The sequence below is a fragment of the Scylla paramamosain genome, chromosome 2 (genome assembly GCF_035594125.1).
Source record: "Scylla paramamosain isolate STU-SP2022 chromosome 2, ASM3559412v1, whole genome shotgun sequence".
NCBI classification, from domain to species: domain Eukaryota; kingdom Metazoa; phylum Arthropoda; class Malacostraca; order Decapoda; family Portunidae; genus Scylla; species Scylla paramamosain.
In genome coordinates, this window is record NC_087152.1 from 21,658,097 (window position 1) to 21,676,776 (window position 18,680).

Here is an 18,680-nt window from a genome sequence, read left to right on the forward strand (position 1 = left end):
CCCCTTCTAGATTAGACTTAGCTTTAGGATTATGTTAAGTATTTCCCCACCCCCTCTGTACATTTTCAGTTTGTTAACTGCCTGAATAATAAACCGTTTATTATTATTATTATTATTATTATTATTATTATTATTATTATTATTATTATTATAAGGTGTCGTTTGTGGCGAAGTGTCCCAACATCGGTGGCGGGCGTACGAAGTTTCCTCGGCCCCTGTAGCTATTACAGAAAGTTCGTGGAGGGCTTCGCCACCCTCGCTGCGAACCTGAATCGGCTGACCAGGAAGAACACCCGCTTCGTATGGGATAGAACCTACCAGGGCGCCTTTGATGGCCTGAACTTGAAGACAGCGCTGATGAGTGTTCCGATGCTGCCGTTTCCTGACCCCACTCTCCCGTTCCTGCTAGACACCGATGCTAATGTTGAGAGCATCGGGGCGGTGCTGTCACAGGTGAAGGAGTATGTCCTGGCTTACTACAATACCAAGCCAGCACGAAACTACTGTGTAACCAGGAAGGAGTTACCGGCAGCTGTGCGGAGTCTGGCCCACTTACACTCTTACCTCTACGCAGTTAAATTTATCATCCGGACCGATCACGCTGCTCTCCGATGGCTGAAAACTATGATGGATCCAGAAGGACACCTGTTGAGATGGCTCGGCTACCTGGAGGAGTACAAATACCGTGTGGTGCATCGGCCGAGGCGGATTCACGGCAATGCGGAGAGCCTGAGCCTCTGGTTTTGCGAGCCGGGGTGCTTGCACTGCTGCAGGTATGAAGAGGCTGTTACCTGCCGCCGCCTGTGATAGAAAGGTGGACCCAGCGACGCCAGCCAGCGGTGGACGGACGCGCAGCAAGCAGACCCTGACCTTGCCCCAGTGATGCAGTGGCTGGAGAAGAACGATCAGTCTGGCAAGGAGGAATTGTCGTCGTAGTCTTGCCACGTAGGTTCTGACAGAGCAGTGGGTGACGCTGAGCCTGCAGGATGGCGTGTTGCAGCGATGCTGGAAGGATGCGGCCATGGAGGAGCGTGCCTGGTTGCTAGTGGTTCCCCTCTCCCTCCGCGCCGAGCTGCTCGAGGAAGCTCACGATGGTGTCTCTGGTGGGCACATGAGGGGAAAAGAAGACTTTCTTCCGCCTTCGTCAGCGTGTGTACTTGGTCGGCATGAGACGGAATGTGAAGGAGTGGTGCAAATTATGCCGCATCTGTGCTGCCAAAAAAGGTCCTGTGCGTCATACAAGCGCTCCACTCCAGCTATATCAGTCAGGCGCGTCCATGAAGAGGGTGGCGGTGGATATTGCCGGATTACTGACTTGCACGCCTTGAGGTAACCACTACATTCTTCAAGTGGCCAGAAGCATACGGGATCCCAGATCACGAGGCATAAACCATGGCTGGTGTGAGTTTTTCACCGGGTTTGGGATTCCAGGAAAACTACACTCTGATAAAGACCGAGAGTTTGAGTCCAGGGCGTTCAGTGCTGTGAGTTGTTGGGGATACACAAGACTCTCACCACTCCTCTTCGCCCCCAAAGTGACGGCATGGTTGAATGTTTCAATAGGACATTGGCGGAGGAGCTGGCCAAGTACTGCAGTTCAGACCAGAAGGACTGGAACCTCTGGCTACCTTTCGCCCTGATGGCGTAACGGTCAGCGCAAGAAGAGGCCACAGACTACACTCTGGCCCGGATGATATTTGGCCGAGAGGCATCTGCCGCTGAACTTGGCCACAGGACGACCACCAGGGAAGGAATTGCCAGGGACAGCACCTTAGTTTGTAGTAGGGTTACGGCGGTGGATGTGTAAGGTCTATTTGATAATACTTCCTGTATCCGATGCAGTTTATTGTCTATCTGTCTGTTAGATTTGCCACTCCATGGAGTGGCATGGACCTTAACTGCCTTAAAGGCGGCCCACATGTGGTTTTCAATTTTAAGGGCTTTGGAAGATCCACTTCGCTGCAGTTTTGGTGACTGTGGTAAGTCTTCTAACCATTGTGCTTGGGGGAGTCTGGCTTACTCGCATATAGCGACGTGCCAGATACACCCCTTTGCTGTATACAGGATAAGGAGTCTTTTCGTGTGCATGAGTGACAGAACCACTATGGTTACTATCGTGGAGTTGGTAGTATATTGATTAATTTGATGAGCTTGTCCAGGTTCATGTTGTGTATGATGTAGGGAGCAGCAGTGTTGGTGTCCCTTTCCAGAAAGCGAGTTGAGTGTTTGGGCAGTCTTCTATGTAATGTATGAGTGGTGCGTGCGTGGGTGAGTTGCAGTGTGTACATGTGAGTGGCTCCGCTAGGCAGAGCCTGTGCAGGCGTGTCATTATGTGTCATAGTAAGTTCTCGGGAAGATATGTTTCATCTGTTGCTGCACAGTACCAGGAGGCACTAGGAGAACCATCCGCCGCGAGACGCCTGACCTCCTGTCGGCAATAAAGGTGAGTTGCTTTCTTGACAGCACTGCTGAGCTGTGCCTTAGACGGGACGACTTGGGTGGTGATAATTGGGAGTTTAAGGGCATCTCGTGCGGTTTGGTCAGCTAGGTCATTTCCTGCAATACCAGTGTGGCTGGGAATCCAGTTTAGGGTGATTTTCCTAGCTTGTTCCTGAATCCTCTGCGTGCTAGCATGAACAGAAGTAAATAGGTGTATGTTCTCTGTGAATGGCGCCCATGGAGTCTGCCTGTATGATGACGTTTGTGTCGTGGACCAACGTGTTAGGATGGATCTTGAATTTACTAGCTTAAAAACCTTAACCATGTATAGGAAGATAACTGCCATAGGAAGATAACTGCCGCATTTCTCTTAGGTATGGTCATGTCTAATAAACCCTCATTTCAAGGACCTAAAATATAAATGAAAATTTTCGCATACAATAAAGCGACTGTCATTTATAGTAATAAAACCATTTTCTTTTTAGTGCAGTCGATAAGATAAGATAACAAAGAGAGAAAATTGGGGAGGGGGAAGTGGGGATAATGGGAAGAATAGGGGGTGATAAGAAGGGAATTGTAGTAGGAGAAATAGTCACTGGGGCTTGACCCAGGCGCAATTTGAATTTTTGTTTCATTATTAGGAAGGACGTCTATTTTTAACGTGATATATTTATGTTAAGGTGGCAAGGGAGACAAGGTCCTCATCGGGGGAAGCAGGAGAGTCCGCCACCAACCGAGCAAGCCAAGCCCAGCACAGCCGCAGCCACGGACGCCGCCCAAGCACCCAAAACCCTGGGCCAAACCACGCACAGGCTCGGGGCCAGACTATCCAGATCCTGCACCATCAGGGTGTGAAAGATGAGTGAAGGACAGTCAGAGTAAAAAGTGTTTTTTGTGCTTTTATTGGTTCAAAGAAGGACAGAGGAAGAAGTACATCCGTATAGCGGAGGGACCTACAGTTTTACGTGGGTTCCGAACCACGGATAGTAGTAGAGTGATTTGGTGATGGCCGGGATCTTTATTGCATGATGTAATATGATGGGTGAAAAAGCGGTGTCGGTCCTTTCTGCTCGTGTCCTGTGACTCGTCCTGCAAAAAGGCCAACCTGCTAAAGAAAATAAAAAAAATAAAAAATGTCGTGGTGTTATGTGCATGGGGAGGGTGAGGATGGTTTGTGATAATGATTGACGTGATGGTAGGATGTGCATTGACAGAGGCTCGAAAGGCTCCCTCACCGCAGCGAGGGGTCAAATCTACCACCATCTGTTTGCACGCGGTAAGTCGCCGGTGGTGGGGGGTGAATGGGGATTCCTGCATGGATGCTTCCAGGGCCCCGCCCCACCATCTCTTGACTACCTTCCTGCCCAGCACTTGCCGCACCCAACTACCTCTGTGTGGGGGGTGAAGTGGCTTCCACTGAATGGTGTGGTTACCGTCCCCATCATCAGTACTGGCCGCTCCTTAACTGCCGCGGGGGGTACCGCTACTGGAACGTCATGCCGACGGCCGGAGGCCCATTGCCGTGACGTCAGTGGGAGGAGTGTGGTTCGTGCTATCCCCGTCTCTCTGGAAGTGGTTCGGTGCCCCCTTGAAACCTAGGCTGCAAGGCAAAAAAAATAATGTATAAAAAACAAAAATATGAATACAAAGCCATAAGACAAAAAATATGAAAAAACCACTAGGTGTTGGCACACGACCCCACTCCCTCGGTCAGAGGCATGGAATGTTAATGGCGGTGTTTTTTTTGTCGCGTCCCTTTTCCAGGAGCGGTCCGGTGCCTCCTTAAAACCTAGGCTGCGAGACAGAAAAATAATGCATAAAAACAAAAATATGAATACAAAGCCATAAGATAAAAAATATGAAAAAACCACTAGGTGTTGGCACATGGGCCCGCCCACGTAAACGAGAGAACGACAATGATGCCACTCAGACACCATGAGTGGTACACAGAGAGGAGACAGTGAAGGAAAGAAAGGAGGAGTCCATTATTAGAAGACAGGTTCAGGAGGCACAGTGGGAGGATCAAGGAGGTTGGAGTGCGGCAGGTGACAGAAAGCTGGGGGGAGTTTGGTCATGAAATTGTATGTGATTGTGTGTCTGTCGGAGAAGGAGCTTAGTTGTTTTTCAATTCTGTTGTGGAGTGTTATGTTAAGGGGGGATGTTGGACTCCTCGTGAATAGAGAGAGAGGTTCGGAAGTTGAACCATTTCGTCCCAAGAGCGAAACGAATTGCTCGATTTTGAACCTTCTGAAGTTTAGCGAGGTTGGAGGGAGCAGAGAGAGAGAGGGCAAGAGGGCAGTAGGTTAAGAGAGGGAGAATGAAAGCTTTGTAGAGGTGAAGTTTTGTTTTTGTGCTGCTGTCCCGAAATCTTTCCAGGTTCCTCAGGGCCTTGGTGGCTATGGTTGCTTTTAGTTTTATATGTATATTGAAATTAAGGTGCTTATCGATGGTGAGGCCAAGCACTTTGTTGTTGTTACTGATGGGGATTGGGGAGGGGATTGGATCAATTCTGTTTGGTGAGATTTGGCGGGGCTGACTTCTTTTAATGTTGAAATAAGTGACTTTTGATTTTTCAGGATGGGAGAGAATTCGCCATTTCATCTCCCATTGGCTAGTCGCCATCAGTTCCCATTGAATTTTGTCGGTGAGGAGATCTAACGACCTGGCACGGGCCAATTGCGTTACATCGTCCGCGTATTGAATAGTTAATGAGTCATTGTGGGCTGGGAGGGGTAGGTCAGCTGTATACATGTTAAAAAGGGTTGGGGAGAGTACGGAGCCTTGTGGGACTCCAGCCTGAGGGGTAAAAAATGTCAAAAAGTTGCCCTGGTGGCGGATTCTTGTCTGTCTCTCTTCCAGAAAACTACACAAGATGCGTTGCGTTAGAAAAGGGAGATTGAAGTTATTACAAATTTTGTATTTTAAACCGGTGTGCCAAACGGTGTCAAATGTTTTTTTGACATCTTTTGTCATGAGGGCTGTCTTGTAATATGGCTTGTTGAAATTTAGGTAGGCTACTATGCTGTTAAGGGCGTCCTCCGTTGAGGCGTTCCTCCGGAAACCGAACTGCTGTGGTGCCAGCAATCCGTTACCTTCGAGAAACGCTCTCAATCTTAAATTGATTAGACGCTCAAAAGTTTTTCCAAGAATTTCAAGGAGGCTTATGGGGCGATAGTTTTCTGGTAAGTGAGTTTTTTTTCCGGGCTTGGCAATAAGGGTGATATTTTAAATTTTGAAAGCCTTTGGGAAGTATCCAGAGGCGAGGCAAGCATTGAAAATTTTTGTCAGGGTGGATATGATTTCTGAAGGAAGGCTCCGCACCATCGGCCAGGTGACTCCTGAGGGGCCGGGGGCTCGCCGCGGAGTGTGCCTGAGCAACCTGGCGACATCCTCCTCCTCAATGGGTGTGATGAGAGGGTGTTGGGGGTCTAGTCGTGTTAAGTGTATAATGTTATGTGGTAGCGTGTTTGCTAGGTTTTGGCGCACAAGATCGGTGATATGGTGTATGTGGGCAATACTGGGCTCATGGGGAGGGAAAGGGTGTGGTTGGAATATGTTGCGCCAGTGTGTTTGGAAGATGTTGGTGACTTGGTCTGGGTTGGTAACTCGTTCACCGTTCACTAGGAGGTACTCGAATCTTTCCCGCTGGCATCCCTTCAGCTTGTGCACCATGTGCCAGAACTGAGTAGGATTTCTGCAGCGAGCTCCGTCCATACGGGAGACTAGATTCCTCCAGTGAGCGCTGTGGCCATCCTGTAGGTTATTTAGTATGTGTGTGCGAAGGGTGCAGAAGTCTCTGTAGATGGTTATGTGGTTGTGTATGTTTTGTAAAAAGCGTGTTCTGTAGCACACTAGTAGTCGTTGTGTTCTTATGGAGGGTCTGAAGTCTATGTGAATTTTGTGTTGTTTCTTTGGTGTGTGTCTGTTGGCTGATGTTAGGATGTCACTGTGTAGTGTCTCTAGGGCGCAGTCTATTTCTGTATAGGGTTGGCCTTCGAGCTGTGTCACTCGGTGTAAGTTTATAAGTGTTTCCCTGAATCCCTCCCAGTCGGCGGAGCGGTAGTCGGGGACAGGTGGGGATGGGATAGATATGGGGTTGGAGGATATTTTTTAGGATTATGGGAACGTGGTCTGAACCACAGAGGGGTTCGTGGGAGATGTGGTGGTGGAAAGGTAAGGATTGCCGGTTGGAGAGGATGAGATCCGGCCTGCCATTCCCATTGTGGGTATAGCAGGTAGGAAAGTCAGGGCCAAGGAAACGGAGGCGTTTCAGTTGTGTAAGTTGTAGAAGTTCGTGTCCGTGTTGGTTGTTCTTGGTGTGTCTAAATGCTGTGTGAGGTCTGCCAGTATGTAGACTGGTATGTTTGTGTGGTTGAAGAGATTGTTGAGGCTGGTGAGTGGGAGCCCAGTGTCCGGTCTGCTGTACGTTGTGGCGATTAGAAATTGCCCATGTTGTGTTTCGATCTTGGTAGCCAGGAAGTGTGCTGAAGGCCAGTCGGTTATGTGTATGTGTTTGGTGGTACATTTGACCATGACAGCTACGCCATCATGACGTGTACCTGTAGTGTAACGTGAGCTACATCCATATATTTTTAATAGATTTGTTGGTGAACCTGTGTGGTTCAGGAGAACGATGTCTAGAGTCGATAGATCGAATGGCTTTTGAATTAAGATGCAGTCGTAGAGTGGCTGGAGATATAAGTACAGATTGCTAAACATGTAAGTAATACTATCAACAAGCCCTATACAAATTATGATTGTGTTATCTAATGTTACAAGCAATATTAATATAAAATACAACATGGTTTAATTGGAACACAATACCATACCTGACTTTTGAATTTAATTGCACGTATTGTAATATGTGATAGAATATTGAGATGATTTTGTAGCATTTGTTTTAGTTATAGGTGAAACTGCTCCGTGTTCTTTGAGAACCATGCTACACTTAAGGGGTAATTAAGAGAACGTTACAAATACTCCCCTCCCCACCTCCCCGCAAGAGAGGTTAAGACAGTCGGGATGTCGGATGACTCATCCTGCTCGGGATGAGGTAAGGTGTGGTCCATCTTCATGTAGTGCTGCAGGAGGATGCGCACATGGGTGGCCCGTGGTAGAGGTGGATTCATCAGCATGGGATGATGTCTGCGTTGTTTCTTCTTCTTCAAGGTAGGCAGGCTTCAAGCGGTCGATTGATACCCAGTCGCTGCCTCAGGCTATGCTGAGGCGAAATGCCTTGGAGTTCTCCAGGACAGCGTAGGAATCCCGGTAAGGCCGGGTGAGGGGTGGTTTGTGAACGTCATGCCTGATGAAGACGTAATTGCAGTCATTGAGTGATTTGGGAAGGTGTCGTGGAGGCGATGTCTTGTGCGTCTGGACGCATGGTCAGTACTTCCCCACAATCCGGCGTAGTTTGGTGAGGTGGTTGTCATCTGTAGCCGTGTTGGATGTAGGGAAGAATTCTCCTGGAACAATAAGAGCATCTCCAAAAAACATTTTGGCTGGGGAGACGCTTAGTCCCTGTTTCGGTGCTGTCCGCATTCCAAGGAGGACACATGGTTGTTGGTCCTTCTAATCCGATCCAGTACAGCGTGCCATTGGTGCGGCTTTCAGAGTGCGGTGGGTTCATTCCACCATATCGTTGGCTGCTGAGTTGTAAGCCGTGGTGCGGTGAATGTTCGCTCCCATTAACTCTCCCAGGGACGTCCACAACTGAGATACAAAGGCAGGTCATGTCGTCTGGAACACCAAAACGGCTGATCCATCTGGGTAACAGGGCTTCTGCGCGGTCTTGAGTGGTAGCATTTTTCATGGGGAGAGCTTCTGCGCAGTCTCGAGTGGTAGCATTTTTCACGGGGAGAGCTTCTGGCCAGCGTATGGAGCACTCATTAGTGGTGAAGATTTTCTGCGAGTCTTCAGATGGTGGAAGGAAACCCACCACATCGACATGGAGATGGACAAAACTGCGCTTGGGTTGGTTGAATTCTCCAGTCCATGATTCAGTGTGGCAGCCAACCTTGCTTGTCTGACAGACGATGCAGCAGTAGGCCCAGTGCCTTGTATCCTTTTTCATCCTGTGCCAAACGAATTTCTTCCTGATCAGATGAGCAGTTGATCATCCAGATGGGTGTCATAGACCATGGACAGCGTCAAAGATCTTGCGGCGGAAGGCTCCCGGGATGAGAGGACGAGGGCGGCCCTTGCTGACGTCACAGAGGATGATGCGTCCCCTGTCTCCGAAGGCGACGTCTTTCCTTCGCAGATTCGTGATGGCGGTGCGGATAGGCTGCAGTCTCAGGATCGTTCTCTTGTGCAGTTGCTATTTTGCCATAATTAATTCCGATGTAGACCAAGACAATTTCCACTCTTGAGAGGGCATCAGCAACAGGATTAATTTTTCCTGGAGTGTATTCGATGGTGCAACTGAGTTCAGCAATGCTGGAGAGGTGCAGCTGTTGTCGGTCTGACCAAGCGTCACCTGGTCTGGAGAAGGCATGAACCAATGGTCGATGGTCTGTACAGATGGTGAATGGACTTCCTTCTAAGAGGTGTTTGAAGTGACAAACAGCCAGGTAGACAGCAAATAGCTCGTGGTTGAATGTGCTATACTTGACCTCTGCTTGCCGGAATTTCCTGCTGAAGAAACCCAGTGGTCGCATTGTACCCTTGATGGTTTGCTCAATGACTTCTCCCACAGCAATGGAACTTGTATCTGTGGTTAGCGTGAGAGTAGTGCCGGGGCGAGGGAAGGAGAGAGTTGTGACTGAAGCGAGTGGTTTTAGTGTCTTCGAAGGCTTGTTACCACAGATGTGGCACCAAAACAGCATTTATCCTGACATGCAACCATGCCATTATCCTGGAGTCACTGCAGAGTGGTCCGGAGATGATGCAGATGTTCCACGATGTTTTTGGAGAAGACCAGGATGTCGTCCATGTAGCAGGCACAGAAAGGAAGGTCTCTGATGCCGTCCATCAAGCGTTGAAAGGTAGCCTCTGAATTTTGGAAGCCAAAGATGGAATAGTTGAATGTATGAGTCCCGAAGGGTGTGATGATTGCTGTATCCTCTGGATACACTATTTTCAAGTCCCAGTATATCCTCTGGATACACTGGGACTTGGAAATAGCCTTTCAGAAGATCAAGTTTGGAGAAAATCTTGGTTCCATGCAGATTGAAAGTAAGATCTGCGATGATGGGAAGCGAGTAGTGGTCTGATTCTGTAACAAGATTGAGGCGTCTGTAATCGCCACAGGGTTGCCAGGTGCCATCAGCTTTCTTGACGAGGTGAAGGGAAGATGCCCATGGCCTTGATTTCTGACATATGCCCATATGTTCCATGTCAGCGTATGCTTGTTTGCTGCTTGAAGTTTCTCAGGTAATAAACATCTGAACCTGGAGTGAACTGGGGAGCCTGTTGTCTTGATGCAGTGAAAAATTCTATGCTTTGCTGGGTCTCCAGGCCTCTGACAGAGCTCCGGACGGATTCCTTCAGGGAAATCTTGGCTGAGTATGTCATGAGGTGTATCTATCCTCACTGAGCAAATTTCCATGGGTTGGTGGTGGGAACCAAGGGGTGTTGAGCGGAAGGTTGCTATATCCAGTAGTTTCCTGTTGGTGACGTCAACGAGTAGTCCATAATGACTCAGGAAGTCTACTCCTAGGAGTGGCATCTTGATATCGGCAGTGATGAAATCCCATGAAAAGTTGCATTCGGCTGCTTTGATAGGGATGGTGTGGGTACTGTAGGTTGTAATTTATGCTTCCATTTGCTGCAATGAGCTTGATTGGTGACTGATGTGTCAAGGGGCGGTGTCTATCCTCTGCTGTGGCTGGAAATAGGGAACAGAAGGCGCCTGTGTCCACTAGAAACTTGCAGCCAAATAAGACATCTGTGACAGAGAAACCTGAGGCCGGGGAATGGAGTGCGTTGATATTTCCAGGTTTGAGGTCCAGAGAGGCCACCGCCATGATCAGTGGTGGCCTTGTTAGTTTCTCCACTGGCAACCTGGAATGCATTTGCGAGCTTCAGTCCTGAACTTGTAATGGTAGTAGCACAGTTCATGGGAAAGTTTTTGATCGGACGTTCCTGGTCTTCTTTTGCGGGTTTGGTTGTTGGACAGCCATCTACGACGGGTGGGTCTTGCAGCGTTAATGTTGGAGACATCCTCGACTAAGGCAGGGCAGATGGTGTCTGGGATGCGAGATACTCTTGCGGCATTGGTCAGATTGTCTGCTTTCTTTATTAGGTCTTCTATGGGACTGCTATCAGCTTCGTGAAGGGCAGCTCTCTCAGATGGGGGAAGACGTTGCAGCCACAGATCTCGGAACAAATCTACCCGCCAAGGTTAGCCGGACGTAGGATTGAAGCTTAGGCAGTGTAGCGAGAGCTTGCATCTCGTTTCATGCTGCGTGTGCTGTGGTGTCTTCCAGTGGTATTTGTGGGAGATTCAGGAGACGTTGACGGAGAGTGTAAATTCTTACAGAAGATAATTCTTCAGGTTGTCGTAAAGGACCTCTCTGTCGGACTGTCCTGGTTGTCTAACTAGGCAGCGAAGCTTGGAAAAATCTCCTCAGAAATGGCCTCCAGTGCATAGTCGGCCTTTGTTACAGAGTTTGTGACTTTCCTCAGTCAGAACTGGAATCATGAGGCAATCTCCTTGAAGCAGAAGAGTGGCAACTTCACCGTGGCGTGATGGATATCTAGTTCTGCGGAGATCTGCTTGGTATCCTCCTTCACCGGGTAGTTAGGCCCAACTCCGCTTTGCTGCGATATGGTGCTGGTCAAGCAGAGTCCTGCTCGATGTCTTTGACGATCAAACGGTTAGGACTAAATCCAGAAATCACCAGCTGTAAAAAGGTTGATCTATTGTGCTATGCTTTTTATTTATTAAAGGTTTATTGATTATTATGTCACATATACATATATACATATTGCACAAAAAGAAAAATATACATGAATATACATAATACACAAAGCGGGCACCAGCCCGCAGGTGGGGGAGTCTTGGGTCCCGGTGGTGGGCGGTGCGGTGGCGCGGCGAGGAGTGCTGCTCGCCGGTCAGAAAAGGAGCTGCGACCTGTTCAGCGGGGCGGGGGCGCTGCCCTGAGAACTCGCAGCATCAGGTCTGTGGGCGTGTGGCGGACGATGAGGGCAGCCCTGGCCTCGCGGCTGCTGAGGAGATCACCGCCTACAGGATGGGCCGGTGGTGGCGGCGTTGGTCTGAGGGCGGCGGTGGCCGGACAGGACAGTAGGTAGTGCACTAGCGGGTGGCGGCTGTGCCTCCCGCAGTGGTCGCACTCCTGCCCCCGAAAGTCGTCGTACAGCTGTTCCCTGGTGCAGTAGCCCAGCCTTACGCGTTGCAGCAACACGCCGTCTGCTCTGGGCTGCTGCTGGGAGGCGTCCAACGACTGGTAGCCAGTGGCGGAGGCGTACCAAGCTGCCTGTCTCTTCCTTGTTTCCAGCTGCCGGTGCGTGTGGCGGGCGCGCTTGGTTGCGGCGAGCCTGGCTTGCGCCCTCACTTGGCTCAGGCTGGGCGGCACATGCCGTGTCATCTGGGGGCCACTAGCAGCTCTCTTGGCGGCTGCGTCGGCAGCCTCTTTGCCTCGTACTCCCACGTGGCTGGGTATCCAGTTGAGCCTCACCCGCCGCCCCTGCGCGGCGAGGCTCTGGAGGCTACCCAGGATGGCGGTGACGAGGCCCACGTTGTCGCTGGGATACGGCTGTTGTAGAGCTTGTAGCCCCGTTCTGGAGTCGGTGTGGAGCACCACGGTGCGCTCCCGCCGGTGTTGAGCGTGCTCCAGGGCCAGCAGGATGGCCACCAGTTCTGTCTGCAGGGTGGAGCAGTGGTCGGGAGTCCTCTCACACACCTCGGCCCCTCTGGTGATGGCAGCAGCGCCCGTCCTTCCGCTGTCAGGGTCAGCTGAGCCGTCGGTGTAGTACACAACACTGTCTGGCTCGGTGACCTGCGCCATGGCCATGAAGGCGTGCTGCCGCATCTCCTCCACGGCGCAGAGCGCCTTGCTGGCGGGCAGCTGTGTGGCGGAGAACTCTGCCGCGGGTGGCTCCCACGGGGGTGGGGCGCGGAAGGTGGGGGCAGGGAGGTCCGCCTGTGGCCAGTTCTCCATGCGAGCCAGGTTGTGGGTAGCCAGCGTGCACTGCAGCAGCCACGGGTTGCAGCGGAGAGATTCGGCGCCCTGCGTCCCCGCCAGCCTCAGTCTCCTCTGTGTCACTCCCTCCGCGTCACGCTGCAGCACCCTCGCTACGCGGCAGGCCGTGATCTGCTGTACCTTGGTGGTGAGGGGTAGCAGTCTGGTCTCGCTCTGCATGACGCATGCGCTGGACCACCTCGGTGCCCCCAGCATGGTCCTCATTGCGGTGTTTTGTAGCACCTCGATCCGCTCCTGCTGGTTTGGAGAGAGTGCTATGAGGACGGGGGCGCTGTAATCCACCAGCGAGCGAACAGCGTGCACGTAGTACTGGCGCAGGACGGAAAAAGTGGCGCCCGCGCTGATTCGCGTCATGGCCCGCATCACGTTCAGCCTAGACTGCGTCCTCTCCCTCAGGTAGGCGGCGTGGGCTGTGAAGGACAGCCGCTTGTCCACCCACACACCGAGGTACTGGTAGGAGTTGGTCCATGCCAGCTCAACTCCCTGGACGCGGAGCTGCCAGGCTGGGTCTGCCGCCTTCACCATCATGGCCCGGGACTTCTCTGCCGAGATCTTGAGCCCCAGGTCCTGGCATTTCCCGCTGATGAGGTCGAGTGCCTGCTGCGTCCTCCTGAGCTTGTTGCCCCTTCCGGTGACCACGAGGGCGAGGTCATCGGCGTAGCTCAGCAGGACGGTGCCAGCATGGAAAGGCAGTGCCACTAGCTGTTCCATCAGCAGGTTGAACAGTAGGGGGCTGAGGATGCCGCCCTGGGGCGTCTCGTTCTCAAGTACCTTGAAGGTTGACCTCAGGCCCTGGAACCTAACCCTGGCGCGGCGGCGCTGCAGGTAGTCGCGGAGCCAGGCCAGCAGCCTTCCTCGCACCCCTTTCCGCACGAGTGCGTCGAGGATGGCGTGAGGACTGGCTAGCTCGAACGCCTTCTCGAGGTCGATGAAGACGATGACGGCGGGGCGGTGGTCAATTTGGGTCAGCAGGGCGAGGATGCTGTCTGCCGTGCTCACTCCGCGGGTGTAGCCGAACACATGTGGGTGAGAGGGCCCCACGCGCCACTGTAGCCGCGCGAGCACCATCCTCTCAGCCGTTTTGGCCGTGCAGCTGAGGAGAGAGATGGGTCTGATCTTGGTGGGCTCCCTCGGCTTTGGAATCGGCTGAATGTCGGCTTCCTTCCACGTGGGCGGCAGACAGCCCGCCATCCATGAGGCGTTGATGGTGGCCAACAGCGCGGCGTCCCCAGCCGGCCCAGCGTGCGCCAACATGGAGTATGGCAGGCCGTCCGCCCCTGCTGCCGTGTCGCGGCCTCTCCTCCTAGACCGCTCCAGCTCTTGAAGGGAGAAGGGCTGGTCAGTGACGTCGGCTTCCTCCATCGCCTCCCTGACAGCCTCGTCGCGGTGTGGTCGGAGCTGCTGCTGGATGCGTTGTGTCTGGGGAGGAAGCTGGTCACTGGAGCTCCGCGTGGTGAACATGGCGGCAAGCCTCTCTGCCTCCTGCTGCGGGTGCGGGTGGGCGGGCGGGCGGGGCGGGGCAGCGCCGGAGGCTGTCCTCACGCTCCTCCACAGCTGGCCTAGAGACGTGTGGTGGCTAAAAGTGGCGCACCACTCCAGCCACTTAGCCTCTCTGGCCCTCAGGGATACCTGCCGTGCGCGGGCCACCACATCCTGTAGGAGTCTTAGGTTGTTGGGGTTGGGGCGCCTTTTGTACAGTTTCCTGTGCTGGTTGACACGGTGGTTGTGCTCGCGCACCTCGTCGTTGTAGTACCACCAGTCTGTCCGGTGGCGGCGGCTCGGGGTACACCTGGGGATGGCTGCGGCGGCTGCGGTCTGGATGGCCGTCGTCAGGTCCCTCTCCTGCTGATGTAGGTCGGCGGGCGGCTGATAGGCGGCCCACCACTCGTCAAGAGAGGCCTGAAACTTGGTCCAGTCCGCTCTCCTTATGTTCCAGCGTGGGGGAGGGCGGGGTGGGACCGGCGGGGCCAGTGGGAGGGTGGTGAGGGTGGCAAAGTGGTCGCTGGTGAGGGTCGGGTGCACCTGCCACGTAGCGCCTGCCGCCAGGTCACTCGAGACCAACGTGAGGTCAAGCCTTCCTCCCCGGGTGTGGGTGGCCTCCCCTGTGTTGAGAAGGCACACGTGAGGGATGTCCTCGAGCAGCACGGCCAGGTGGCGGCCCGTTTCGTTGGCTGGGGACGATGACTGTAGCATGGGGTGGTGGGCGTTGAGGTCGCCCGCAACCAAGAGACTGGAGTGGGAGGCGAGGGTGAGAAGCTCTCCTGCCTCCAGCTGGTGTCGCTGGCTCCTGTATACGTTGTATACCAGGAGCGGGAGACTTCCCACCTGCAGCTCCAGCGCCAGGACCTCCACACCGTCCCCGCAGTTGACTGGGGCTGCAACCCTACGGTGAGGGATTGTGCTCCTCACCAGTGCTGCACAGCCTCGGGTGCCATCCGCTGTGGGGAGCGAGTGAAGGGTGTAGCCCGCCACCCTCCATTCAAAGTCGGCGGGCGTCAGTGTTTCCTGGAGGAGCACAACGTCAAGGTGCTCCTCGAAGACGGCCTGTAGGACTTGATGTTTCTTGGGTCGCAGGCCCTGCACGTTCCATTGCAGGACTCTGAGCCTGGGGGGCCCTGCAGGCTGGTCCGCGTGGGTGGCGCCCTCAGCATATCTCCTCTCCATGTTGGTGGTGAAGGTCTGGTGGTTGGAGGGAGGGGCACAGACGTGGGTCCCTCGAGTTCAGCGGTGGTGGCAGGAGGCCGCACTCAGAGATGGCCGTGGCCGTCTCCTGGCGGAGGAGCGCGTCCAGATCGTCCCGCCTAGCGGGGACGTGATCAGGGCTGGCAAGCAGCTCCGCCATCAACTGCACCATCCGCGCCACGAGGCAGTTGACCACCGCGCGGGTTTCTTCGCTGAGACAGGCGGGCACCCCGTGGAGAGGATCGCTCGGGACCATGGCTCTCCTCCTCACCGTTGTCGGTGCTGGGCCTGTCGCCGCACGGGCGGGGGCGTCGCCGGGAGGGTCTCTCCCTTGTGTGCCGCTGCTCGGGTGGTGGGGCTTGGCTCGAGCATGCTTGGTAGGGGTGCTACCTGAGCGAGTGGAGGGGTGGGCGGAGGGGGTGCGACTCTCCGTGCCTATGGCTGGAGGCTGTACCTCGGGTCGGCGGTGAGGGGGTTGCCGGTTAATCTCTTCCGGTCTTGCCGCTGGCTGGGACGGGGGTGGGGGGGTGGCTGAGGGGGCCTGCCGCGGGACCCAAGCTGACCTGACTGGAGGTGGGGCGGGTGCAACGGGATCTCGCGCTGACCTTCCTGGCTGGCCACGTGGTGGATGTTGTTGCTGCTGGGGCTGAGCGATCTGTTGCCGGGGCTGCCCATGCGACGCTTTATGGCGACGTCGACGTTGCCGCCTTGGTGGCGCCTGAGACTGCAGTTGTTGCTGCTGGCGTGAACGAGGCATCCTACGGAGCCTCTCAGGGCACTGGGGGTTCCACGCGTGGTGGTTTTTCCCACAGTTTGGGCACCTGGCGGTGGTTGCCTCGTTGGCCTTATGGCGGGCGATGCACTCCTCCGTCGGGTGGGGCAGGCTGCACACGCCGCACCTGGCGGCATGTTCGCACCGCGCCTGCAGGTGGTTGTACCGTTGGCACCTGTAACATCTTACAGGCTCACCTTGGTAGGGGCGCAGGGAGTATCTGCCCCAGCAGCCGAGATCCAACTTGGCGAGCGGCGGCCCCACACACACAAGTAGCACCTGTCTCGTGGGCAACTTGTCCCTCCTGGAGGTCAGACGCTGGGCGGAGGTCACCTGAGGGTGAGTCTCTACCGCCTCGAGAAGCAGGTCGAGCGGGTAGCGCTCCAGGACCACTTTGTGCCTCTTTTCGCTTGGGTCGAGGAGGAGCACCCTGTTTCCTTCCTCCGCGATGCGGCGCAGGAGTGCCGTGGAATCCTCGTCCTTGGGCGTGACCACGTGCTCTCCCTTGAGATTAACCCTTACCTGTATCCGAAGGGTCGGATACTCCCTCTCGAGGGCAGAGATGGCTCGGTAAGAGTTCTCGTATTCGCCCAGGCTGCCCAGCTTGAACTTGGGCCTCGGGGGCTGGTGGCGGCGAGCTCGGCTGGTCGTGACGGTAGTCCATCCTTGCTCCTCACCGCCGTCCTGCTGCTGCTGCTGCACCACGTCGCTGAAAACGGAGAGGTCGAGTGGGGCCCAGTCCGCTTCGGTAGCGTTGTCCTCCTGCCATGAAGGCTGGAGGCTGCGGGTGGCTCGCTTCGGTGAGCGCTCATCACTGCTGCTGTCCTCCAGCAGGTTACGGGCCGCTTTCTTGGGTGTGAAGCACTTTAGGGATGCTGAAGAAGAGGATGCTCTTGCCCTCTTCCCTGAACCGTTGTTCAGCACTAGCACTTGGTCACTGTTGAATGCCATGACGATTGAACGAGGCGGGAACGACACACGTGGTGTTTAGGGTAGGTCAGAGGGAGCGTGGCAGCGACCACGTCCGACCCCGACCGTGGCCCAGTCGTGACTGTGTGCTATGCTTTATGAATCCATTTCTTTATGTAGTGGCTAAAGATATCAATACAGACTGCTAAACATGTAGGTAATACTATCAACAACTCCTATACAAATTTACGATAGTGTTATCTAATGTTACAAGCAATACTAATATAAAATACAACAAACCTGACTTTTGAATTTAATTGCATGTATTGTAATATGTGATACAGTATTAATAAGATCTTGTAATGTTTGTTTTAGTTACTGATGAAACTGCTCCATATTCTTTGAAAACCACGCTACACTTAGGGGGTAACTAAGACAACGTTACAGACGGACGCTACACGGTGACAGGCGGTAAGTACTCTTCGTCTGACAGGACAATCCATGTCTCCTTGGTATCAGCAGCGCGCCAGGGATGCTCAGTACGCCGTGGGGGTCGTCTGGCTGTTTAACCCCCAAAGGAAGTGAACTCTCTCCCCGAAACTCCAGTCACTGGGAGGGTCTTTACACTGTCCTGCAGCTACTTTCAGTAGTAACCCACAGGATTAGTGGCGGCGCACATAAGCGGCCTCACGTGATACACGTGGACCGTGATTCACTTCCCTCAGAAGTCTGTGTCATAGGGAAAGTTGTGTTTCTGGTAGTGCATTTGTGGCTCCTGTGTCACTTTGTTTGCTTTTGTCACTTTGTTACTATTACTGTACACTAGAAATAAGATTTGTTTTTGTTGTATCTTGTGTCAACCAGATATATATAAAATCATAATATAAATAAATATAGATGAAAACAATCTATAAATAAAAACAGTAACGTGGTCAATCCCACATCCTATCTTTCTCCAACTTTCTTTCACCCCTTCTCTTCCCACCCACTTTCTCTTAGCTAGCTATCTTCCTCTCTTCACCCCCTTAATAAAAAAATAAAAAAAATAAAAAAACGTGGACCGTTTGGGGGCACCCATGGATGAAGGCCGCTATACGTGGAAACTAGGAGAACCTGCTTCGCCGTCGGAGAGAGAGAGAGAATAGCGCTGATTAGGAAGCAACTGACTCGGTGGCCAGTGATGCTGTTTCCCTGACAGCCAGAGTGACGTAGACGTTGTGGAGGGAGTGGTGTGTGCCCTCGCCGCGTTGCCCTTGGAGGATAAGGAAAATACCGTTATGGTGGCGAGATTATCAGTGTGGTGATAGTGACAGTGAATAGTCGGTACATCTACTTCGAAGGGGTTAGCTCAAAGACATACTCACTGAGAGAAAATACACGCACCTTGCGCGGAATCTAATTTGGTTATTAATAAACAAATTTATGCCCTCATATCCTTACAAAATCGATGACAAATTATTATTTTTTGTTATTTAATAAAAAAAAACGTAAAAAGATTGCACAATTAACTCAAAATTGAGAAAAAATATGATTTTACAGTTTTGCTCTTTCACCATTTCATACTGGAACATAAAAGTTCGTCTCAGCACAACTTTAAGACCTCTTAGGAGATAAGCCCAATTCTAAGCAGAAAGCTAAGACGAACTCATTCATTATCATTAAACCAGACAAGGGCCACGGCCCTTGTCTGGTTTAATGATAATGAATGAATC

General features: G+C 52.9%; 1 protein-coding gene across 2 annotated transcripts in view; it reads right to left on the reverse strand.

The window, feature by feature from the left end:
- The window catches only part of LOC135111800 (uncharacterized), a 201,388-nt gene that overhangs the window by 168,039 nt on the left and 14,669 nt on the right, over window positions 1-18,680 (reverse strand). The window contains exon 2 of one of the 2 annotated variants that reach the window (XR_010273918.1): window positions 3,604-4,039. The exons of the other annotated variant lie outside the window; for it this stretch is intronic. The gene's annotated coding sequence lies outside the window, so the exon portion shown is untranslated. Of the gene's footprint in view, window positions 1-3,603; window positions 4,040-18,680 lie in introns of those variants that run through there. 2 annotated transcript variants of the gene reach the window in all.